Source organism: Mirounga angustirostris, unplaced genomic scaffold (genome assembly GCF_029215605.1).
Source record: "Mirounga angustirostris isolate CCGP_5_RB_7025 unplaced genomic scaffold, mMirAng1.0.hap1 SCAF_4, whole genome shotgun sequence".
In the NCBI taxonomy this organism is placed as follows: domain Eukaryota; kingdom Metazoa; phylum Chordata; class Mammalia; order Carnivora; family Phocidae; genus Mirounga; species Mirounga angustirostris.
This window is the reverse complement of record NW_026991712.1, coordinates 140,885,349-140,911,773: the sequence shown is the minus strand read 5'-3', so window position 1 is coordinate 140,911,773 and position 26,425 is coordinate 140,885,349. Positions and strand designations below refer to the sequence as shown.

The 26,425-nt window shown below is 36.8% G+C and overlaps 1 protein-coding gene across 17 annotated transcripts in view; it reads left to right on the top strand.

Annotated features, from left to right (window-relative positions):
- The window catches only part of NFIA (nuclear factor I A), a 369,091-nt gene that overhangs the window by 131,627 nt on the left and 211,039 nt on the right, over window positions 1-26,425 (top strand). For 2 of the 17 annotated variants that reach the window (XM_054512847.2, XM_045897565.3), the window contains one exon: window positions 1-26,425. This exon is cut by the window's left edge and continues 10,152 nt beyond it. The exons of the other annotated variants lie outside the window; for them this stretch is intronic. The gene's annotated coding sequence lies outside the window, so the exon portion shown is untranslated. 17 annotated transcript variants of the gene reach the window in all.

The following is a 26,425-nucleotide window of genomic DNA, read 5'->3' as shown; positions in this document are numbered from 1 at the left end:
GAAAATTAGGAATAACACGTACTTCCAAATATTTGGACACTGGCCAGTTTGAGAAAATCTTTAATATAGATATTTAGCAAATTCTTAGTTTGTCATTGAACTGATCCATCATGTACATAGCTTGAAATTATCAAGACTTGTGAGTTGGACATAAGATTGTATTTGCCTTGATTAGACTTGTCAGCCTTACTGGACATCTCCTGAAAAATCCCTTTTGTACCTGGGATTGTTTATGTCTATTGTATTTGAAACATTGTTAATAATATAGTCAGTCCTGGTACCTCTGCAAAGTCAGTTTTAGTGGTTACCTGGTTACTTTTGTTCTGAGCACAATTCAGATGTCTGGTGGAATTCTTTTCATCTATTGTGCATTTTTTATGGTTTCTGTAAACTTGCCCTCAAACTTCATTCACTCACTTTATTTATCCGGCGTATAAGTATTGAACAACTATTATGGCCTAGGATACTGTTCTGTGTTCCAAGTATTAGTTCATTGCTTTTAAGAGTACATATCTAGGGGCACCTGGGTGGCTCAGTCGTTGGGCGTCTGCCTTCGGCTCAGGTCATGATCCCAGGGCCCTGGGATTGAGCCCCACATCGGGCTCTCTGCTCAGTGGGAAGCCTGCTTCTCCCTCTCCCACTCCTCCTGCTTGTGTTCCCTCTCTTGCTGTGTCTCTCTCTGTCAAATAAATAAAATCTTTTAAAAAAAAAAAGTACACATCTGGACATTGTTTTAGAATTATTAGCTGTATTTTGTATAGAGGAAGAGGTGAGAGAGAACAAGTAAATTCAGTAATTTTGTCAGTGTTCAAGCATCAAAAATGATGAATATCAAATAGAAATACAAGTCTGGGCATTCTATTTCCTGACCACATGATCCCCCACAGTTTCACATCTAATGTGCATTATAAAGTGTGTGTAGTAGAATTGCTGTTTTTCTAAAACCATCTTTAGGAGATTTTTCGAAGGATTTTGAATTTTTAGGGGATATTTCATTTTGGCTGGAAATTTGGTGTCTCCATTGAAACTTGTTCTCATTCATCATTTAGAATGTCAAAGAATGTAAAAGTGAAAAAGCCAATTTTGTCTTAATTCTGCATGTCCATTATATTTTATTTTCAATTTTTACCTAGTAAGACTCACTTCACTTGCTTCTTATGAACTGAGCCCAATAATCATATCCTTTTCAACTAGGTGTGTTAACTAAATTATGTATCCTTGAACAAAGTAACATAAGCTTTATGGCTCTCAGTCTACTTCTTGACAGTTTTTAAATTTTAAGAGTAATTTTTTACTTAATTTTTCTGTAAGAGAATTTCGTGGTAGTAATCTAATAATAGTTTGTGTTTACTGTGTCTCTGAACTTTTCTTCCTTGTTGCTTTTAGAAATGTAGCACAATTTAGTAAGTAGTGATGAGCACTAACACACACCAAAAACTTACAAACGTTTCTAAAATGCATCTACTATTAGGATTGAATTTGATAGGAGTGATTTAAATGCCTAGGGCACAAATGCCTTGTATCATGGTATCTTTTTAAAAAACAAAAACTTACTTCTGTTTATTATTACAAGATTTATCTGCCATCATCATAATTTGCATCATATATCCAGTAAAGAGAAGAAAATGAAATCACGTAGGGGAAAAGAAAGTAAAGATCAACTAGGGAAAACCATTATTAAAATTTTGCTATTTGGGGGTTTAGCCTTCCAGATATATGTGTGTTTTTTAAAAAATCCTTCTTAAAAATGTAATGCTGTACCACAAACACCTTTTCCTGTCATCATACATTTCCCCACAGCATTGTGTTTAATGGCTGCATTATATTTTGTAATATAGATAGACCTTTATTTGTGAAATTAGTTCTTCATTGGAGGCTGAGTTTGTTTGCAGGTTTTGCTGTTGTAACTAACATGGCAATTAATATCAACAGAGCACAATCCCAATTTTGTGTTTATAGGTCATCTTTATAAAAAAGCAATATTTACTTGTGATTGAAGGGGTTTTTTTAAGACAAAACTGAGTGGTATGGAATTGGTCAAATTCTTGCCTTTTATACTTTCGTATTGTTTGCACACTTTGTAAAAATTATTTTTCATACTACTAACCTCAATTATTTTAAAGCAGTTTTAAAACATTTATTAGCTATATGGTTTAGATGTGTTGCATGAATAATCTAGTTTTTATGGTTATCTTATATTTAAGGAACTACCAATGATCTCATATTATTTTCACGAATAGAATAAAGTATAATAGGGTCCGTTTCAGGACAGCAGGTAAACTAGGGTATATTCCATTGGCATTTTCCATCAATAATATGGGAGTATGTTTATGCCACTGTTTCCCTGCTGAGATGTGAAGAATTTCTTGGGTCTTAGGGAAGAAGAGGGACCACAAAATTCATAATAACTGTGTTTATATTTTTAAAATAATCTTTTACTTCCTGTTTGTTTTCAAAATCTATGAGGCTTTAACTGTATGTGTTTGTTTTTCCCTGCCCCATGCCTCTCTATCCCTCATAGAATATCTTAAATGCCATTGGAATACTTTACCCTGTCCCCTCCAATTTGTGGGTTTGTGGGCTAGTCTAGCAGCAGGCTTTGGAGAAGTTACTTGCTACCTTATTATAACATACTTAAACTCAATAGCAATTCAGGCCTTACTGGGTATTTACCTAATTTATTGTGGCAATGCGGTATTTAGTGAAGTCTGTCAGTATAGTTAAAAGAAATTAGAGACACTATCATTGCTAAATCACTTAACAATTCAAAGAAGAATTGTAAACATATGAATCCATTTAATTATAATAGTGCCAATTATAAGAGAAATTGTAACGCTGAGAACAGTGGCTTTTATGTAATCATAATAATGGCATGTATTTATCTTGGTTTGGCAAGTTAGGCCTTTCTTTAATACTTGGCTTTGCCTAAATAGAATGTGGTTTGCTGAAACCCACAATAACCCCCACACCCTCCAATTTGTTATTGCAGAAAATACTGAACAATAATCATGCAGTATGAATGATTAATGTATGCATGGGTTAGTAAGTATCTTTGAGGTTTAAAAAGTGTTTTTATTTACATTCTTCTGCTGGCTGAAGGTATAAAACAAATAAATACAAATCCACATGTGTTAAATATCCCCATCCCTTTTCATACAAGTATTTGCAATGTGAGTACAATCATAGTTTTTTCCTTATTTTCTTTGCTTTCTGTTTTTTTTACCCAATGCATATCCTTTAATAATATTGTAACTAGTATTTGGTATGTAATCCATTTTTAAATTCACCAAGTACTTGGAATATAGCTTCCCCAAAATATAAAAATAATCAATTTAATAATATTTGAAGATTGGCCAATTTAATTTATATTGTCGTGTTGTAAAATAATACCTATTGGAATCACACTTATTTGAAGAGCATATGTAAAAAGATTACTCACGTTCTCTGTTTAATAAAGATTACGATTATTATTGAGGACGAAGTGCTATCTAGTGGTATAAACAAAATTACTCTGGAATTGGAACATTTCTATGTTTTAATCTCGGGGCTTTTATTTCTTTCTCTTTCCTGCTTTCTGAAGATAATTTGCCGCAGTTTCACACTGCGCATTTCTAGAAGTGGAAGGAAATCCTACTTTCCCTAGGCAAAGAAGAGAGGAATTTAAGTTTGAAGAGGGCTCTGATAAAAACTTACTTTTAAACATTCAGATAGGTCTTTAAGACTAGCCCTTCCGTGGACACTTAGAATTCATTGTGAAAGCTATGTATTATAGAGGACATCAGAAATCCAGACTTGATTTTTTTTGTGAGACACAGCCTAAAAAGTAAAGAGAAACAGGAGATTTTAAAAATTAGCATCCAGAAAGGGTTAATATTTTTATTACTTGAAATTTGATATAAAATTGTGGGCGACCCATGACATGGTTTGGAGTACTTGATTATTCTTTTCTCGATAAATAAGTGGCATACAGTTAATTTCAGCACTGTGAGCAATGCATTCTGGGAAGTCGAAAGGCACTGTAAGATGAGGAAATGTTTTAGGGCCTAATCATGAGAAGAAAGGAGCCTTTCATAGCCCGTATGATGCTGTTGTCAGAGCTAAAGGCAGATAATGATTCAGTAATAATGGCACATTGTGAATATTTAAGCTGGAAAGATTTGGGCAAAATGAACAGACATTGTTGGTTTGTTAAAACTGAACAGTTGGTCTTTGGGCTTCAAAAGCACTCTGAACTCAGTACAACATTTTTATTCAAAATTTTTCCTAAAACAAGATACTTTTTTGAAAGTCATATCAAACACCATCACTGTAAGAAGTTTTAAAAAATGATCTACTTGTTTAATTTTCACTCTAGAAATTGATAGTATGGGCTCTTTTCTCGTTACAGAGAAGTTTAAAAGTTTCACGTGTTTCTTCTTTACATATCTTTTCAATTTCGTTGGCATAAGCAACACCTTCAAAGAACACTCTCGAACAGAGCAATGATGTAAAATATTAAATATAAAACCAAGAGTGTCAGATTGCAAAGAAAGTGAAGTAATTTGCGTTTTGTTCCTAAGGTTTCCAGTACACTCTCAAGAGTCTCGCAGCTGGGGTTCTATATACCTTGGCTTTTCTCCTCATTAGTATGTTTTCAACCTGTTTGTTTTTGTTCTTGAAACATCTGTGAATTGCAGATTCATACAGCTCTAGTTTCCCATTTTGGGGTGAATGTTACCAGAAGCTTAAGATTTGAGTCCTCATAGCCTTCCTTTAACTTGGATAGTTGAGAACTGATCCCCAGTCCAAGAGCAGTGCATTTTAAAACGTAACTAACTTTCAGGGTAGGTTTTTAGAGTTGGTGGCACATCTGGTAAAAAGCTAGATTCTGTTTTGCCAAAGTGTGGGTAATACAGTGTTGTTATGTTGAAATAATGCTTTTTGAGACTTTAAAATCTGATTCAATTAGAAAAGAAAACTTTTAGAATAAGTTTTGGGACAGAATTCAACCTCTATGTATGTAAGATACATCGATCTCCAGTGAGCCCTCATTTACTGTATACGTGCTACAATGACATAAATAATTCGCAGTCTGGTATTTCTTTTATAAATATACTTCTCATGGGCAGTTTTACACAAAGACTGAAATGAAACAGATTTCTGAGGCTATACAAATGTTTTTTCTTGAGTAAAAAAGATAACTTATTAAAAATGGCTTTATAATTTAAACCAAAATAACTTTATTTTGGGGGGGGGAGTGTTTCTTTTCTGAGATTTTTTGAAGGGAAAAAAATGTCGCCGTATGTTTATACTAACATTCATTTTTACCCATATGCTTTAAATCTGTGTATTTGTTTAACCAAATATTGTTTATTTTTAGAACTGTTTGATTTTTCTTTTTAACTGGAATTTTTAACTGCAGTTTTTTTTTTAATTAAGTTAAATAAAATTACACTATTGAAAGGACATTTTCATGAGGCGTTTGAACCAAGAAATAAATCTTCTGTTACCATTAGGTGAGACTTTGGGCAGGAAATAGGCAGAGTCCAGAAGCAAAAATAAAACAGAAACAAATGTTTACCAAGAAAGTGTGATGTGATCCAGGCAGATTCTTGTATCACTTTTTAAAAAGTAGCTTTTATGCAAGGAACCCAGTGCAGCCATAAGCAGAAGAGTCTCTCCCCTACTTCTGTAAGGAAACACAATTTGAATTTTGGCCAGTTGCAAGCTTACACTTTTTTAAGTTTGTGGGAATTGAGAATATAAAATGAGATTGTTTGCTTGGAAGCTCCATGAAATTTAACTTATTTTTAGAATGTATGATCAACATTTCAAATTGTATTTTTAAAAAGTCTCTATAATCACTTTTTGACTGTTTTTTTTTAAGATTACACATAACGTCAGAATTGTTGTAATTTTTTTTTTAATCTGATTGTGTGTCTGAGAGTGTGGATTTCTTATTTGGTGGTGAGCAGTAGTTTTATTTAAAATGATGGTTGTTATCCCCCACCCTTCCTCTGTATTTCTGTTCATTCATATTTACATTTTTTATCAGACAACTCTGTGGTCAAAATCAAGGGAATCAGGGATGCTAAACTCTATTAACATTTACTCTGAGGTTTTCTGAGGATATCAACTAAACCTTTATCAGAGGAACCTTCCAGGAACATTAACCTTAAATTTTGTTATAAATAATTTAAAGCCCATATTCAGAAACCAGCCTGTTTGAAAACTGGCCTCTCCACTTACAAATTACCAGATGGTTCTTGCCTAATATGAAGAGAAAGTCTTGAGTTGGAGTGTTAGTGGGGAGGTGGAGGGATTTTTCCTGCTGCTAGAATGGCATTTTATTTTTTGAGGTATAAAACAGTTAAGATTAGTTAGATGATGTACTTAAAATAGGGGAATTATTAAAGAACTTCAATTAGTTTAAAAATGTTTAAATTAGTTTATTATCTTGAATTCAGCTTTTCAATTTAATTTTAAACAATTTCACTTAATAAATGTAAGTAAAATAGGTTTTTAGTAAAAGAAAATATACTTATTCCAATTAAAAACCTCAAATTTATACCAACCAAAATCCATTTTTCAATATCTGCATCTTATGACATGTTCTATGGAAAAAGGGATTGTGTGTGTGTGTGTGTGTGTGTGTGTGAAATACTTTTAAAATATAAATGCATATTGTTGTCCCTCTTGAAGAGTCACAGTGCACATTAATATATTAAAAGTTCTGAGAACTTAGTTTAACCTAGCAGTTCCTAAATTTATCTATCAGCAGAACCCTTTTTGCTTGTGACCCTTGTTACTCCCCCAAAACACACTTTGCGAAATTATGCCTTTCACCTTTTCTCTGCATTTAAGTGAAGAAACCCAGGATTTCAGGCCCTTTTGGTATAAAAATTATCTTCCTGCTGACCCTTCTTTTCGGCAGGAGCCCTTAAAAATGACTATCTTCCAGCCTCCGTTTGGGTACCAAGTGCCCCCTGGAGGGGGCCTTCCATCTCAGAAGCAATGCTGCTGGATTCAGGGGCCCCACCTTTGCTACTCACCCAGTCCATTGCAATTTACTTTAAGTACTTCAGACTGTGTCCTTGGAAGACAGATTTGCCTGGAGCTGTTCCAAGTTGGCAACGAGATGTTCTAATAAAGCTCTAAGTGGTACTACTTGCTGATCAAGAGGAGAGGGTAGGGGTGGTGACAGTATGATGCCACGGAGGTCATTTCACAGGATTCTCAAATCCATTTTTAAAGGTTCTCCTTTCCTTTCACCCCATAATTTCGAGGATTGCAAAGATTTGTTAATGAAGCCCCCTTATTGTTATGCCTACCAAGAAAGAGACTTTTTAAAAACATTATTTTCAGGATTCATGACATAGGAATCCATTAAACACTTGTGCTTTAATTTGTCCCATTCCTCAAAAAATGTTTTTATCACCTTTATTTATTTTTTATTTTTATTTTTTGGGAAAAAAAAAAAAGTCCATGAGAAGGAAATTGACTTGAAGATTTTAACCTAAAACTCAGTAAATATTCAATGTAAAACCATGATATGAATTTTTAGGTACTTGGTACCTTTTTAGGTGGGAAAGACAAGGAGCAACTATAGCTGGAAATTCTGTTTTGTTCTGTTTTTTTATCACCAAAAAGAGGTTTGCTGTCCTCATCTAGACTGCCTCATCTTCAGTATTTGCTGAATAAGCACCAGTGATTTTTTTTATATCATAATATATATGTTTGCATCTATCTAAAAGATTTTAGATTTGTTTATGTCCAAGGCCCTCACCAGTATGAGAGATGAGTTTATGTCAGTGTTTGAGCTGTTACCAAGCTAAACAATCTTTAAAACACACACACACACACACACACACGTACACACACGAAACCAACCATATATACAACACCAACTCTATAATCTGCTTATCAAGTATACTATACTAATTCCAGAGGATTTAACAGTTTATTAGATAAATGACTTGCAATTTTAGGAGACCATAAGCATACATTCAAACATTATTATAAATGAAACAAGACCTTGATAATAATTCGTATAATCTAATTAGCAAATGTATCAGTTGTTAATACTTTTAAGATACCCAGTAAACTAAAATGAAATGTTGGGCTCCAGCAAACATGTGTGACAGAAGAGAATCCAACTCCAGCAGGAAAAAAGTATTTGTGGCATATTTAATGTGGTTCTCTAGTAGTGTCACAGGAAGATTAGTGACCAGCTGGGGTTATTAAACCTCAAGTTTGCCTCATGCTATTGACATTAGGCAGCCACTTGGTAAAGCCTGGAGAGTAACATGTGCCTCAACAGTTAGCACTTAGAGACTGTTTTAACAAGTCTCCAGATATGTATTTACATGATAGACCATACTAACACCTTTTAGTGTTATCTGTCAATCAAGATTTAATAATGTTCCTTGATAAAATGTATCTGGTGTTCATTTCCATTAGTTACCCTACTTATTTTGTATTTTTTATGTATTCATTAAGAATCCATGGCCACCTGACCTCTTGGCAGCCTCCCGTACTCCGCACGTGAACCCTTCTTCCCAGGGATGGGAAGGGGTCATTTTCACCCTTGTGAAACTGAAAGTTCCAAATAATGGAGTCCAAAGACAGTTAAGAAGGGATCTGCAAAGTCTTCCCCCCAAAAAAGGAAAGGCTTAATTTAGGCATTTGGCAACTACCCCCCTCCCATCTTTTTATTTTTATTTTTGGTAAAATGATTTTACATCAGACAGATATTATTAAAAGATTTTATTTAACACTCACATTCATTTTGTTCTAAAATGAATGCTTGCTCAAGAGTCTAAGAAGGCTTCATGGGAAGAGCAAAGCAATCTAAGCCATATGTATTGGGCAGGTTGCCAGTTGTTTGCCAATATGCCCAAGCCACCTGGCTGTGCATTCAGCCAAGTATGCCATTCCGACCAGCCAGCTTTAACCTCCCGGCTGCTTTTCAGTGCTTAGGAAACTCCAAAGCCTGGGAGCTGCACTTCATTTCTCCCATGCCAATAGTTTTCGCTCAGACAAACCGCACAGCTACACTGACCAGTAACTCACAAACGCCCATTTTGAATGAGCTCTCCTTTTGTTTAAAGCACCATTCACTGGTGTTGAACCAGTGCCATAAGATGAGTCTGGAGATAGCAGACTGAAACCTTTACCCATATGCCATAGACAGACACTTTGAGTGACAAGCAGTATTTATTCTCAAGCCTGCAGTGACAGGGTTTTGTGATTCTGGTTTGCTGAGATTTAGGTTGACTTTATTTGCCGCTGGTTTCAATTTTTATTTTGGGTTGCTTCTAACTTTTAAGTGTTTGGAAACATTTGTTCATTTGGTTTTCCCTTTTTTTGTTTAGTTTAGGAATGGCTTGTGCTGTCTCATTATTTATCAAGTCTGATTTCATCATCTTTGGCAATCTAGGTCGGGAATTGTGCAGCCTTAAAATTGTCGATAGAATCTTGAAGACTGATTGGTTCTTTTCAGAAGGCATGATAAGAGAACGTTTTATTCCTAAAAGGTGGTATTCTTCGTTCCAGCAGATCATAAGAAGCATACAGTATGTTGTCCCTTTTTGCCTTGGCTTGCAAGAAACTCCGCAATAAATTTAATTCTTAACCTCAGTAAATACCTCAGCCTAGGTTTTTGCCTTCACGACTTCTCTTCTTTAACCCCTGTTGTTTCTTGTTCCTGTGTTTTTCTTTTATGGCCTGAAATTTGCATGTGTTTGTATATGCATGTGTGCATTTAATATATGTTTGTGAACCATCTCAGATCATTTTTGGAAGGTAGGTGTGATAACTGAGAAGTAAATATCAATTCAGTGTAGAAACTTTAGTCTATTCCTAATTAAAATCTTTAAATGGACTTTTCTGGTGTAGTAAGCAGCTGTCCCAGATTAATTATCACATGTTTTAAATAAAGGGGGTTGTGATGATTTAGGCCTAGAACTTTCATTATTATAAATTTCCATGCTAGCCTTTGGACTGGCCAATTTATTATTTCCCATCAGTATTGTGGTCTGTACATTCTCAGCTGATGCTGTTTCCCTCTTCCTGGCTCAATGACCACTATCTCTCAGATCTTGAAGATCTGTTTTGGCTTGGCTCCAATTTAATCAGTCTGAATGGATCCTATTGAGTAACTTGACTCATTCACCCTGCTGAAGAGAGTCTGAATACACTATTTCTGAGGGTTAAAAAAAAAACAAAAACTATTCTAATGTTCTTTTTGATTAGAATTGTCAGTCATTTCAGGAGACACATGTGATCTGTGTGTGTGTGTGTGTGTGTGTGTTTGGGGAGTCCATTTTTCATTCCATTAATAAGACCCTTTCGGATGGTACATTTTGGCCAAAGTCCTGTGACACACTCAACAAAGCCCTGAGCAAGGTGGAGTTACACCAGCTCGCAAGATGGATAGACAGAGCTGGGGAAAGTGTCCCAGCGGGTTTTTGCAGTCTGTCAGAAGAACTGCAGCTGTAACCACCCATCTGTGCATCCTTGGCTTAGACTGGGCTTCAGTATTGAACACTTAGCCTGTAGAAAGATGTTCAAAAGGAATGGATGGTATGCTTCAGATAATAATGACCAAAATGTGACAGGGGTAATGTTTAAAGAGGAAAACGGTTATATTCCACAAACTGTACAGTTTAGCCCTTTGGCACCTCTAAAATTCTAAAATTTCTGCAATAGTCATTCCTTTGCTTATTTTCCTGGATCCTACTAAAAAGAAATACTACGTTTTTGGTTTATTTTTTCACATGTACATGAAGATTTTCAGCATAATGTTAAATCCAAAAGAATCTCAATGACCATATCCATAGTGTCTTCCCTGATTCGTGTTTTTAGCTTATGAGTTAAGCTTTCTGTATTAGGTAGTTGTCTTACAGATCTTTGCTCCTGAGCATTTATTATCTCTTCATTCATTTTGAAATACCAGTTTTTCTTTTCACAGCACTGTGTACAACACAGTGAGCTCAATGATTCTGGACAAAGAAAAGGTCGTTGATTATTTGTATATTTTAAGGTTCTTTATAAAAACCTTAAAAGAACCGTGTAAGAACCCATTAATAACCAAGAATGCAAGTATTCCTCCCCAAATAATATAAAATTTCTCCTCCTCTTTTTGATATAGGCAAATCGTATATATCATTTATATTGTATTTATGTTTGATGTAGACAGATGAATAGGTTTCATCTGAATTGTCTAAAATAAGTTATTAATGAGGCCAGAGTCAAATAAAAAGCAAACCTGGCAAGATTCTTTGCCTTATTGGATAAAAAATTTGATAATTCCAATATACAAATCAGTCTGAATTCAAGAGCATATCACTTGAAAAGTATTCTTGGAAAAATAAATTGCAGTTGATCCTTGAACAACACAGCTTTGAACTGTGCCGGTCTACTCATATGTGGATTTGTTTTATGATAAATCAAGTACTATAAATGTATTTTTCTCTTCCTTATGATTTTCCTAGTAATATTTTCTTTCTTATAGCTTACTTTATTATAGGAATAAAGTATATAAAACATAAAACATGCAAAGTGTAACATATCGACTGGGTTATCAGTAAGGCTTTGAACAGGAGGCTATTGGTAGTTAAGTTTTGGGTGAGTCAAAGTTATACATGGATTTTTGACTGCACTTGGGAGTTGGCACCTCTAACCTCCATGTTGTTCAGGGCTCTTTCCCCAGTACAACTTCCCAAACCATTACTCAACCATATATTCTTAAGGAAAAGAAATATCTTTTATATGTACACTTAAAAATTTGTTATGTATTTACAAGACAGTGAAATTTATATCGCATTTCTTAAATATTTTCCCATACTCAGCGGCCCCCAAAACATTATTGCTGTCCTAGGCAAGATCCATGGGCAGCACCCATTTTTTAAAAAAAATTCCCTTTATTTGATTTCACTGAAGTAGATGAGCTTATCCAGCAAAAGTGGAATGTTAAACCGACCTCATCTCAATGAGGAAACATTTATGGATTTATTTATTGAGTGCCTACTATGCTAGGTGCAATACCCATCCTTGTCCTATAGAATATACGATTGACTCAGGAGCCACGTGTCTTTCCTTCCTCCCCAACATTGATTTATTAGCCCTTCAATCTAATTTCCTTGCAAAAGTCTTCAATGTTGAATTTTCTATTACAATCTAGGATACAGGTGCAAAAACTTTATTAAAAATAATTTTGGACAGGGGCCGCCTGGTTGGCACACAGTCTGTTAAGCATCCGACTCTTGGTTTCGGCTCAGGTCATGATCTCAGGGTCCTGGGATCAAGCCCCACGTGGGGCTCCGTGCTCAGCGTGGAGTTTGCTTGAGATTCTCTCTCTCTGTCTCTCTCCCTCTGCCCCTTCCCCCTAACATAAATAAGTAAATCTTTAAAAAATCAATAATAATTTTGGATAAAAAGGATCTGATAAAATTCAACAGTGATTCCAAACCTTTCAAAACTCTTTGCTAACCAGTAACAAAAAGCAGTATCCTTAACATGATAAAATTATCTGTCATATCAACAGAAGGAATCCTACTGAATTATGAAACATTGGAGGCATCCTCACTAAAATCAGGAACAAAACAAAGATGACCATTATCAAGATTATCATTTAATGTTCTCCTAGAAGTTTTGGCAAATATAATAATATATGAATCAGAAATAAGAGGACTGTTAGAGAAGACAAACTTATGGCTATTTGCAAATGATAGAATGATCTACTTAGATAAATAAAGGGTTCAACCAAAAACATTATGGAATTAATCAGAAAATTTAGTAGAATATCTGGTTAAAACATAAATACCCCAAAGCAGTATATTTTCATTGTCTCCAATAAGAAGCTAGGGTTGAAAAAAGATCTTGTTCAGGAAAGGAATAAAAAGTACAAAATATCTAGGAATAACCTTAAAATAATTTGGCAGTGATTTGATGAAAAAGCCAGCTATGAAGTTAGTGTCCTGAATTATGAAGATTAAGGGAATGGGAAAGAATGGCACCTAATGGGGTTACCCCTTATGCATCTCTCCCATATTGCAACCTGGAAGTTATCTCTTACTCCTCCTTCATCATGCCGCATCTCTCATCAGCCACCAAGTTTGCCAAGTCAGCCCTCTTATTAGCATGCAAATCGGTTCCCGTCTTGCCCTGCGATTCCTTTAGTTTTATTCCTTATTATGTCTAACCTACACTATCTTTGTAGCCACCTCTCTTTGCTCCTATTCTTTCTTTATCATCCATCCCTTCCACCCATTCATGATGCTACTTCCAGAGTGATTTTTCCAAAAAAAAACAAAAAAACAAAAAAAGACCACTTCTTTACTGACATCCCTTCAATGGCTTCCATCACCTGCTGTGTAAATTTCGTGATTCTCAGCATTTCATACAAGGTGCTCTATGGTCTGGCCTCTCCTCACCCCTGTGGTGTCATGAGTGCCACCCCACCTTTCACACTCGGATACACTAGCCTTCAGCTCTCCCATCCACCTGTGTTGAAATGCTTGTGGTTTACCAAGGCTCTGTGCTCATCAGTACCTCAGGGGGGCAATAGCAGTGTGGTGCCATTGCATATTCTAGTTCCTCTGCTGAGAATTCTCTCCATCCAGATGGCTCCACAGCCTGCAAAACTCCAGGTCCTCTTGCAACACTCAGTGTATGCATTGTTTCATTTGGAAAACCATTGCAGACACCTTCTTGCAAAGTTAGAGACGGACTTTCTCTGTTCCTTAGTATCTTTATATGCTTCTGTCATTGCACTTACCACACTATACAGTAGCCATGAGTAGCTAGTAACCCCCATTAGAGTGTGAAGCTCATTGCATATCTAACATCTGGCACAATGGCTGGAACATAATGGGCACTCCCATATTATTTGTTGAAATGAATATAAAAAGATCCCTTTCACAGACCTATAACTCTGAAACAAATAATACATTATATGTTAAAAAAAAAAAAAGATAGTAGGAAGGGAAAAATGAAGGGGGGCGGAATCAGAGGGGGAGATGAACCATGGAGAGACTATGGACTCTGAGAAACAAACTGAGCGTTCTAGAGGGGAGGGGAGTGGAGGGATGGATTAGCCTGGTGATGGGTATTAAAGAGGGCATGTACTGCATGGAGCACTGGGTGTTATGCACAAACAATGAATCATGGAACACTATATCAAAAACTAATGATGTAATGTATTGTGATTAACATAACATAATAAAATAAAAATTTTTAAAAATCCCTTAACTTTGAAATTCATGAAGTTCTATGTCTCTGACATAATTTTATAGTTATATAATTGTTTTCTGGGACAGTTGCTTTAAAATTTCTTAGTTTTGTAACATCTTGGAACTAAACAATGACTGGACATAAAATGTAAGTACATACATTTTATGTCACAGCTAAAGTTTGACAGATATTTAATGTTTTTTTCAGGAATAAATAATAAAGTTTTATGAGTTAGTGTTTATACTGTCTGTGCTAATCATTTCTTTATTAGATGCGTAGATTAAGGTCATTAGCTCATTTGCTGATATTTATAAACATATAACAATGTTTTATTTAAGCAAATAAATGACACAAAATCATAGATATGTAAAATTTGGATCCATTTAAAATACTTATTCAGATTCTTTTATGCACTTTGGACTGAATTTGGTGCTATTACATTTCAGAATGGTATAAAACAGCTCCATCATTAAGAAGGTTGTATAGAAGATAAGACTTGCTTACATACCAGCTAAACCAAGACAAAAACCAAAAGGGTATTGCATCTTGAGAAGCCAAGAATCGTCAGCCCCATTTTATAAATAAGGAAACTGAGGTTCGAGGAAGTTTGGTGATTTTACTAGCATCACACCCAGCTGTTAATGATGGGCTTGAGGCTGGGACCTAGGTTTTCAGTCTCCTGATGAAGGGCTCAAAACAGTTTAAAATGCTAAAAATTAATGTAATGAATTGGAAACATGTAAAGCAAGTCCACAAAGATCAAGGAACAGAATAGCGATTTATGATTTTTCTAATTGTTTTCCCCTATTTTACTTATGCATTTACAGAAGTAAATATTGAGTAGGTTATATCTGAATAATACAGCATGGCATTTGGGCGGCTCTTTATTTTGTAGGTATTCCAGGAACACTAATTAATCTCAGTTCAAAAATACTCCTCTGAATGATTGGGCTAGACCCATTTTAACTAAGAGGGAAATTAAGCTATATATATTATATATGTACATATTTATGTAAAGCATATTAGAGCACTATTACATCAACATTTTATTACCGTGAGTTTGGATGACATGCTGTAAGTGGTAAAGCCACAAGTGAGTTATGCAGGTCATCTCAACTAAATGCCAATAAAATGTTTTTACTGTACCACATCATCCGGTATTCTGCCTATGCTACAAATTTAAAGGGAACCAATTTTAGAAATTTCCAGAGTTGTAAAAGTTTTTATTGGCACTGTATTTCAAACTTGCTGGCCTATAATTATTTGTTCCATTAATTGTGGCAAAAATTAACGGACAGATTTTTTTAAAAACACTCACGATAGGGGTCTTTTTTTTTTTTTTTTTTTAACGTGTTTCTTTCAGATTTAGTCCAGTTCTTCTGGTTTTAAATATAAATGCTTTCTTCTCTCTTCCCTTTTTATGTAAATCCTTTCCTCTTTTCTAAAAGCACCTGAAGCCCCATCTCCAAAGAGCTCTCCTGAGCTAATGTCACCCCTAAGTTTGATTGTTTGATCTCATTTTTCTAAACGCTTGCTTTCACTTACTGTTCGTAAATTCATTTGGAAAAATTTTTAATTGCTTTCTAACCACTTTTAGTTGTAGTTTATTGTTAAATTATTAATTTATAATTTATCATTATTACACTGTTGAATGCATACTATCTTCCCAAATAGATTCTCAGCTCTTATAGAGTGTATTCTATGCTTTCATGCTGTCCCTGGGCTCTAAGGCAGTATTTTGTTTGTTTGTTTTTACTGTCCTTCTTTGTTTCCTCCCTTACAGTTGAATGCCTACCATTTTCATGTTTAAGCTCTATGTTGGATACTGGAGATGAAAGGCTGCCTAGGAAAGAAGATATAGACATGATTCTCAAACTGTTGTGTGCATAACAATCCCTTGGAGAGAATTATTAAGCAGGCATAGTTCCAAGATTCACACCCAGAGGTTTTGGCCAGGGACACAAAGATCTATACTTCTCAACAACAGGTGCTTCAGATGCAAGCAGCCCACAGACTTGGAGAAACCCCAGTTTATAGGCAATGGGAGAAAGTTCCCTAAACAGATCCTCATAATACTATACTCTTAAAAAAAGTCCTGTGATAGCAACATGCTCCAGCTCTTGAAGGAGCCCAGTGGAGGGACATCTGTGGGAACTGGAGAAGTCAGAGGAGTAATGTCATAGTTGGTGCTTAATACTTGCTCTATAAATAAATGAATGAACATTGGAATTTAGAATTAGGCTGAAGTGGTTGAAATCGTGGGGCTTGACTTCTCAGAGCCCAAGGGAAGTGACCATAGGTTGGTGTATCCCCAATGCCATTTCCATTAAATTGGTTTCAGTAGTTCTTGGCATAATTGATTATTTTCTTCTGAGAATCCATCGGTAGATGCACAGGGAGCTGTGAAGCCGTCTTTGAACTCTTAACTTTTTCTCATTTTAAGCAATGTGGACAGAAGGGAAAGAAGAGTCTGCCCTTGTTCCTAGTGCTTTGAAGGGCCAGTTTCACAGGGACCTGATATAAACAGGGTTTCTCAGTTTTGAACCCTAGTTCTGCAGTTTTGAATGCTTGATGCTGATCCATCCTTGCATTAATTCTGTGGGTACATGTGTGCCCTCTCTGTTCTCTGTTCTCTTCTATGAGCTGGAATGTCTGTTCTCTTCTTCTGTCTCTACACACCTATCATGGTGCTTGGCCCTTTGTTATCCCTTCACAATACTGGCAGATCAACAAAACGCATCCCTCAGAGAGGCCTCTGGTACCTAGCTGCTGCCCGAGCAATAGAGGCAGTATCTAACCACTTTAGGTAAAAAAAAAAAAAAAAAAAACCCAAAAAATAAAGTTTGTGCTTTTCATGTTACCCAGAGAGCTGTCACTGTTCCCGCCTCTCTAGCTCTGCTGCTTTAATAGTCCAAGAGCTGATGAATTTCCAGTTACTCAAGAAGACTGACTATGTATTTTGACTGCCGGTACTTCCAGAATGAGATTTTCACTAAAAGACAAGAAGGAATAATTTGTGTTACAATATTTGTACGTTTTTTGTTTTTAAAGATGACCACAACGGGGTTGTTTCCTGGACATAGAGCCGTTAACAGTGACAGCCGTCCTGGGTTTCTGCAAACCTGTGAAGGCTATGACATCTGTCTCTGGTTTCCCTGGCTTCGTATTTGAGTCCCTCCCTCCCCCTGGTGGGTCCTCTCTTAAACAGAGTCAAGTCTTTATACCCCTTATAAGACTCCACTCACAAGAAAGAAGCTGTTCCCACTAACGGAAGTTACAACTCGTGCAAAGGATATGGTAGACAGGAGGACCAGTGTCTGTTGAGCGAATGAAGGAATAGAACAACTCCATGACAAGCAATTTAAAAAGGGTGAAAAAAAGCTGATTTATCAGCTTGTAATTTCATTTGTAAGAACGGAAGGGGACTGGGTCCCCCCACTCAATTGAAGATTGCTTTGCAGTTATGTAGACATTGTTTTGGGGGGGTTAGTGTCTGATGATGCAGATTATAGATCGGGGGAAGGACGTTCCCTTATTCATATGGTTGCTGAACTTCCCTTCCCTCCCTTTAGCTCCTGCCTTGGGACAGAACACTGGGGCTGCTCTTATGTTCTAATGCTGATTCAGAAAACATTAAAAACATCCTGAAATGGCCAGTTCATCTGCATCCAATGCAGGGTATACTTACCATTTCAGGAAAGATCCATCCTTAAGAAGAAGGTGGGAAAAGGGGGCAGAGAAGTAATTTTCTTTAGGTCAATGTCAACATGAGAACAGCTATTCTGCTTAGAACTGACGGACACAGTCATCATTCGAGAGCATTCTTCGGTTAAATAGGTGTGAAGTGGAGGGAGTACTTTTGAGTGTACTGCCAAGTGGGGTCCCCAAACATATGGCACAAGATATCCTGGAACAAGGAGCTTAAAAGCTGCTGCTTTTAAGGCGGGTGTTGTATATGATGTTTATATTCTTTCTTTGATGTGAGTTGTCACAATGTACTTTATCACATCCAAACCATGAGTCGTGATCCTCACCTACAAGAATGTTATCTAGACAAAGACATAGAAAAGCCTAAAGTTGTAGGGCTCACAAACACCTTCACGCCATCCCTTGGTCTACTAGTCAAACTTGGATACCTTTTAACTGTTCCTAGAAAGGAGTTTTCTTAGAAAGGACCTATTTCTTGTTTCTCATCATTCAATTTCTTTATTTTTGTAACTCCTTTCTTTTCCCTGTTGTTGATTAGTTGACAGTGACTCCGTGGATGCATTTACTCTGTTAATGTGTGAAGGGTACAGCCCAGGACTGTGCTTTTTAGTCTACGGGCAGTTAGTGTCCACCTCTCTCATTAGGTCCAGCTCAATGAGCAATGTCAATCACTCCTGCTTTTCATCAGGGAGAAAACCTTAAAAAACTTAACCCTTAGAAAAAGAAAACAGGGGCGCCTGGGTGGCTCAGTTGGTTAAGCAACTGCCTTCGGCTCAGGTCATGATCCTGGAGTCCCGGGATCGAGTCCCGCATCGGGCTCCCTGCTCTGCAGGGAGTCTGCTTCTCCCTCTGACCGTCCTCCCTCTCATTCTCTCTGTCTCAAATAAATAAATAAAAAATCTTAAAAAAAAAAGAAAAGAAAAGAAAAAGAAAACAAAAAACACAACTCTTTGAAGCCATAGCCAGTGACTTTTTCAGGTTTGTATCCCAGTGCCCAAGATGTTTACTAATTGTCGCATCAATGAATTTAATAGGCATCTAAAAACTTTGTTTTCAACTCCAGTCTAATATAAGATCGCAGAGGGCAAGGAGTTTTGTCTGGTTCACTGCTATACCCATAGCACCTAGAATGCCGCATGGTGCATGGTGTGGTAGATGCGCCTCTCCTCACCATCCCCAGTGCTGAATGAATGAATGAGTTGAAAGCATTCCTTAACCCTCAAAACAGTCAATGATGTGGTCATCTCTAATCCATATTATTGAGAACCTCAGACTCACATAGCCATGTTCTAAGTAAAAGCTTTTACATAATTCTACAAAATACGTATACTTATTTTTATAATTTCTAAGTCATTTTATTAAACCAAAGCTAATAAAAGAAACTTATCTTTGTTGGGTTATATTAGTGATAGCCTTAGTTATTTTGACAATCAACTAATAAATTCTTAAGTATCTATAGTGGGCAAAATATTAGAAATGGAGTTCAGAAAATTCACAAAAGTCTTATGGGCAGAATAGGTAAAAGCAACCAAATAAATAAGACTCATTGTTTGATTTTTTTTTTTTAAGTAACAAAATCAATAAGAGGTAAGCCAGATCGTTTTTTTGTTAGTTATACAAGTTTATTTTTTTCTTTCCTCTCACTATTTTCAAATATAAATTCAAAGGGTGGAATATTCTGTAAGTTTCCCACATTCTTATTTTCATTCCTGTGTGTGCCCCAGGATCTTGGCTTACCATTATCACTTTGCTGTGCCTCAGCTTTCCCAGGTGTAAGACTGGCCTGACAGTGCTCATCTCCTAGCCAGGGGGGTATGAGACTTAATTAGCAAACAGCTGGAAAACCCCTTGAGATAGCTCTGTGAGTCAGAATGGAAGTGCATTGTGATTAATCATTATTATTATTGTTACTATTTTTAAATGGCTCAGAGCCATCTCTAAATTTAATAGTAAAATGAATGCATCTAATAATTCTTTCCATGTACATGATCTGTGGTCATGCATTTCACAAATTAAATGGCAGAATACTTGTAGGATATGATTATAATGATCCAAGTAAATGATCCTCAACCAATTCAAAATTACATGATTAAGACCCCAAGGAGCTAAAGCAAGCACTTCGCTTTCTTACCTTTCAGCTTCTCAAATAACCCATTTTGTGTAAATTTATGTGAAAGGGAAAAATTAGCTTTTTGAAATTATCAACTTGGAACTTTTCTGTGTAATTAGCTGGGAATTTCGGAGTGGGTGGGTCAAATAAATCTATCTGTCACACCTTGTCTATCATATACGTATAAGTTGTTTCAAATATGATTGGCTTCGCTTCCTATCAGTTGTTGAGTCGAATTTAATTTGTGAACTCTTGAAGTCAGAGATCTTCAAATACCACCTGAAAAAGATAATCATAGGTTTTATTTGTCTCCTTCTGTATCCTTCTCTCAAGAAACGCTTTTGGGTCTGAGTTAGGTTATGTTGCAGGTCAATGAAGAATTGGCTTCTACTGCAGATTGTACGCCTTTAGCTTGAATTATCGCAGGCAGACATCCTGGCTAGCTGCAATGCAAAACTCAGAGGGCTCATGGCCGGGAGGACCTACGCTTGGCAGCCCACTAAGTTGGAGAGGAGAAAAGAAAAGGGAAATTCTATCTTTTCTGGTGCGTTTCCCCTCCTGGTTTCCCCACTAAAAATCAATAGCATGGTCGATAGTTGGTTTTGAGTTGTTCGCTACATGATGGAGTTTTTCTGATGTCAACCTTTGGTGTCTGGGCTTCAGACATTATAATGTATCAGGGAAGGTTTGATAGCTGCCACAGCCCTCCTGGGTTACATTTTATTCCCTGTGACAGCTTTGGTAATATGAAGGGGGAAGTACAGATCAATTTTTACACCATATAGTTGTTGGGGGAAATTTTTTTCTTCCATGAATTGATTATTCTTTTACAAATTCACCATATTTATGTATTTTTCTTCTAAACAGCAGAAGCTACTAAAATGAGGTCTTTTTGTTAAAGAATATTTTAAAATACAAAGCAATTCAAGCCTTTCTTGAAATTGTTAAGGCCCAGTTGTGTCCTGTTTAGAATTTCTTAGATTCTCTTGGCATGACTTGGAATGATACTTTTAATTTTAAATGTGTACGTTTGGGAAAACCTGGTGTCCTTTTCTTAGCAATACTCTGGAATGGTGATATTAGGAAGAAAATGTCACAGTGTCAACTATAGTGCTTGTGTGGTTCTAATGCAGATTTTGGGTTCTTTGAAACAATATGGTAGCCTTTATGGATATTGAATAATTATGGATGATGAAGAATCATTACAAATTATGTCTACCACAAAGTTTCAATTTTCACTGGAGTCCTTTCTGTTAAACGTCTTGCTCTGTGGGTTAGCAAATCATTAAATTTTCTCTTCTGAAAATAATAGTTGAAGTTGCTTACCTATCTTCTCTCTCATTCGAATATTTCTTCTTCTTCAACACCGTAACTCTTATCAGAATTGTTCTTGAAAAGCTTTAAGGTAACCTCTAGTCTATTCAGTGAGTACAAGATAATAAAGTTGCATTTGTAAAATGTCTTCAAGTTTTGAAAGATCAATTCCTAAATGGAATGAAAATGTTTCTGTAAAATTGTGTTGAGACAGCATTATAGAAGTGCAAATGCTAGGTCTTTAAAATATTAAATTCATTTATTTGAAATACTGTCAAATATTTGAACAATAATATTTAAGCAAGAACACTAGAATCAGGCCTCTTACTCTCAGACAGTGTTAGATATCCATCATGCTGTATTAATTGAAAGGATTTGGTATAATCTCATAAAGAAACAGGCAAACTCTGGGCTTTCCTCTCTAGTAAAAATATATCATTCATGTCTTCCATTACTGTGCTATAATTATGGTAAGTGAAGCAGAACGGAATCAATAGAGCAATTTATCAATGCATTCTAAAGTATGCTAGCACCGTTTACGTCATCTACTGCAGATACTGTCATTCAATAAAGAGACATCTAATAGTATCAAGACTTAAGACTGATCCATTTCAGCATAATGTTTTCCCATGTAATGCTCTAGTTTTGATCATGGATTAATGAATTGTTTCATTTGTATGGTATTATGTGAAGTAAAATATTTCCTGAATTAAATTTCACTAGAAATTTAGAAATTCAGTCTTCAAGTTCAAAAAGCACTGCAACATTATAAACATTGGAAATAGTGCATGGATTTAGCCCTTTTTAGGTGCTACTATGAATTATATCATAGTTAGAAATAGAATACAAGCTGGGTGTCCCTCTTACCCCAAGATGCATTAAAATTTAAATGACAAATATTTGGCTAGGGATATTATTTAATGACTTCAGATTTTTGTCTTTTGTCATCACAATATTCAAAATTATTTAGGCTTTATCTTCATAAATTTATGATTTAACTATAATAGTGGATTCATAGAAAGGTTGGTTTTTTTTCCCCATAGATTTTTTTTCATAAAACCATAAGCGATATGGCCTTTTTACCATAAACCATTCCCCCATACTAATGTGATATTAAATCATCATGATGCTGAAGGGGAGATACTAAATTGTATATTAAAATGCTATGTATTTCAGTATGGCAAAGATATTTCAGATTATTAGATTATCATTCTCCTTTTCCATCCGGTGGTGAAATTATCATTCAATATCATTTTAGTTAATTCAGCCTTCTGTAAAACTGTATAATCTGGTGATGATGCCAGAGTTATACCAATGCAAAATTATCATTTGTATTTCAGATTTGTAGCCATCAAAAAATGTTTTCAGGGACAGAACTTATTTTTCATCAAGTTACAACCACTGAAACTGAGGTGAAGTTGAATATAACAGCATTCTCAGAAAACATGTGTAACTCCTGATTTTGGAAAAGTGCCGTCATGTACGAGTGTCTCCTTTTTGTTTTCTTTTACGCAAGTTCTTTAGGTTGCTTTTTTTTTTTTTTTTTTTAAGGTAATTTCCTTACCAAAGGAAGAGTCCTGCACTGCATGACCCCTTAAGATAGTTGCCATGAACTCATAAAACGTTAAGCGGGACATAGTCTGAAGTTGTGGGATCATCTTCTGGAATTATACTCCATGGGGCGGGATGACAGCACTTCTCCCTTCCATTTTGTATCTTGCATTTGAACGGACCTGTGGGTGTCGCGATGTCGGTCGTGACCACGTGTTCGGCCACCGCTTTCATTCTTGATACTTTCCACTTTCCTGCTCACTGGTGCCCACCCAGTGTTGATTTTTAGGAACCTGTCTGCTGAAGGGCTAAAGAGTCAGCTTTTAAGCTGCTCTAGCGCGAGGTATCGAAGAGAATTTGAATGTCATTTACCCCGGTGAAGATGTCCTGACTTATTTTGTTGGCAAGGCCCCCTGAGGGTGGTTCTCCCTGGCACCCCATTGTCTAGTTTCACGGGACTCTTCCTAACCAGCGTTCCACGCACACAGCGTCCGCGAACTCTGAGGGCTCGCCAAGCAAATCCTCAAAATGGTTGCCAAGCTGTAAGATGGCTGCCAAGGTCTGAGCACACCGACCAGCTCAAAATGGTGACCAACTTCTCAGGGTCTGTGGCTCACGTTCCCCTACTGCCACCCCCCCCGCCCGCAAATACCACCCAAAAGGGACGGAGGGGGGAAAAAAAAACAAACCCGAAGATGCAAGACTTGGCACCAGCTCCTTGGCACGAGTGGTTATGGTGTCATCCAGAGATTCAAGTAGTCACCGTGTTCTCCTTGTTCCACATGCTTGGCGGAGGACTGTTGAGGGGAACACGTGAGGTGAAAACACCGCCGCCGAACCGCACGGCCGTTTTCTCTACCTCATCTAATACGCACCAGACACCTAACTGAGAGGGGGGCCTGGGGGAAGCCCAGACAAGGCAGTGCTTTCCAAGAGCTTCGTCAACGAGACCGAGGAGAGCGTTACCCGAGACTTCAGGCTGTGCCTTTTTGTACTGCTTGCCTGAAGTGGCACAAACTCTACATACAACAGGTTTAGGATTTATTTTAGTTTTGCATTTGTTTACTTAAGTTTACAGCAATTGCTTTCTGGCAGTTGTGCTACTTAGCAGATTGAAATAAAATCATAAGGGCGAATTAAAACATACTGCTGTGAGTGCTGATTAGAATTTTAGCTTAGTGTAAATACCGGATGCAGGGTCCAACTTTTCAGACACTTGGCATGAGCTCAATAGGGATCTCCACGCTACACAGGAGACAGTGTGTGTGTACTTGGATGCTTTTAAAATTCTTGGATAGGTGGAGCATACTACTTCTGCTGGCATGTTAGTTCATTGTGCTGGCTGGCTGCATAATGTGCTTGGGTTCCAAGGTAGATGGAGAAGCTGGGGGAAAGGATAATAGAGGAAAAGAGTCTGCACTTGAAAAACAAAGCCCGGAGAAAGGGATTTTAATTAATCCCCACGCAGTTTTCACTGTGTTTTGGTTGTTAGGTACAAACAACTAACGCCAGACTTAGTTGAAGAACTGTGGAGCTTGTGGCAATTTGAAGAATGCTCCGAAAGGGAATGTATTTCTGCAGCTTGTTAAAGTTTTCCTCCGTGTGACGCTTTAAAAAATATCCTGGTGAGTTAACTTCTCCAGGCAGGTGGTTGACTCAGTGAATGGCTGGCATTAAGTCTTCTGTTTCGTATCAGCTGTGGACTGGGTTTTCCATTCTGGTGAAACCTGAATTCCTAACGAGGGTTTTTTAATTGGAAGAGTATTTTGTTTAATTCTTAAGTAGCAAAAAGCGGGTTGTCGGGAAGGTGGTGGTTTCACGTCCGTTAGTAGAATCAGCTAGCGATACTATTATAGGAAATAGTGTCTGTAGTTGGAGCTTTTGGAAATCTGCAGTTTTAGGAGGGGTTCAGTCATGGAGCCCTCAGGAGATGAGATGTATACCTGGCATACTCTACTGTAAGAGGTAGCCAAGAAAGGTCGCTTTTCAATCCCCTTTTTACCGATTTTTCCCTTGCCATTTAGTCAACAGTGTTTGCAGCTAAGACTCTGGTAAGTTCATTTCTAGTCCTTTCCCTGGTGGTAGACAGTTATCAGCCAAGACCTGCTCATTCAATAGGTGAAAACAAATGTTATTGACAGTGCTGAAATCTGAACTCTGCATCCTTCAGTGTAAAAGATCAATGCCATTAAGATGCTTTCACTCTGGAGATTTCAACATAGAGCTCCATAGGATAGGCATTTAGAGGTTAGCTGGGCAAATGGGTGAGATGAAAGTTGCGTAGCAGATCCTTCGGTACATATTTACAGAGTACATTGGTGATGTTGTATGATATTACAAATGTTAAGGTAGTTTGATTAAGAGTCTTTCTTGCTGATTCTTATATATCTTACTATGAACTGGTGACAGGGAACTCGAGTATTTCTTTTTAAATTAAAAATCAGGAGACCAGGCCTCTTTATAGTAAATCAAAGTACCTCTTTAATCTTCAAGTTAGGAACATATAAATAGTACTAATTATTACCTGTCCTTTTTTCCTATTCTATTACATGTTATTCATTGGCAGCTTATTTAGGTGAGTAATATTATCGCAGCAAAGGTAAAAATTAAATCATTTAAATTTTTTTTTACCTTGTTCATAGCGGATTATATCTATGAATATGTAAGGAAGTGAATTGTTTCAAATTGCCGGAAACATGAGATAATTCTAAAATTTACAGTATAAAATGCCAATCAGGCAATGTCTAGGGAGATAGAGTAAGGGATATTTTTGGAAATTCTCGAAGAATTCATCAGCATTCTTGCTTACATGCAGAGCCCAGTACTTTTTCAGTATTTTAAACCTTTATTTATTTTGCCATTGTGAGATGCAGTCCCCATTTTATTTATTTATTTTTTTTTAAGATTTTATTTATTTATTTGACAGAGAGAGACACAGCGAGAGAGGGAACACAAGCAGGGGGAGTGGGAGAGGGGGAAGCAGGCTTCCCACTGAGCAGGGAGCCCCATGCAGGGCTCGATCCCAGGACCCCGGGACCATGACCTGAGCCGAAGGCAGACGCTTAACGACTGAGCCACCCAGGCGGCCCCGTAGTCCCTATTTTAAATTGAATTGTAAAATCTTTTCTTCAGGAAATTTATCTGTTTGTCCTTCCAAAGTGAGTATTTTCATTCAAAAGAGCTGTCTGTGTTTTATAATTTTTGCGGCGATGTGTTTGGCCTTGTACCCTCTTGTACGTAGTACGTGTGTATAATTAGGACGTGGGGTGGGTGTGTGTGCTCGTGTCTACCCGAGTACGTATAGAGATAGAAATTTTACTTTCTATATAGTAGCTTTCTGCATAGGGCAACCCAAACAGCTGTTATTCCTTTTTATAGCTTCTTTAATCTCTGTGCCAACAAGTCAGTTTACAAAATCTGTTTTGTTGATCGCCGCTGTGATAATAATTGTGGTGTTTTGTGGCTTGGCAAAACGCTGGGGTCTCCTCTGAGGACTCTTGCCAAAGGCTTTGAAGGGGTTGAGGTGAA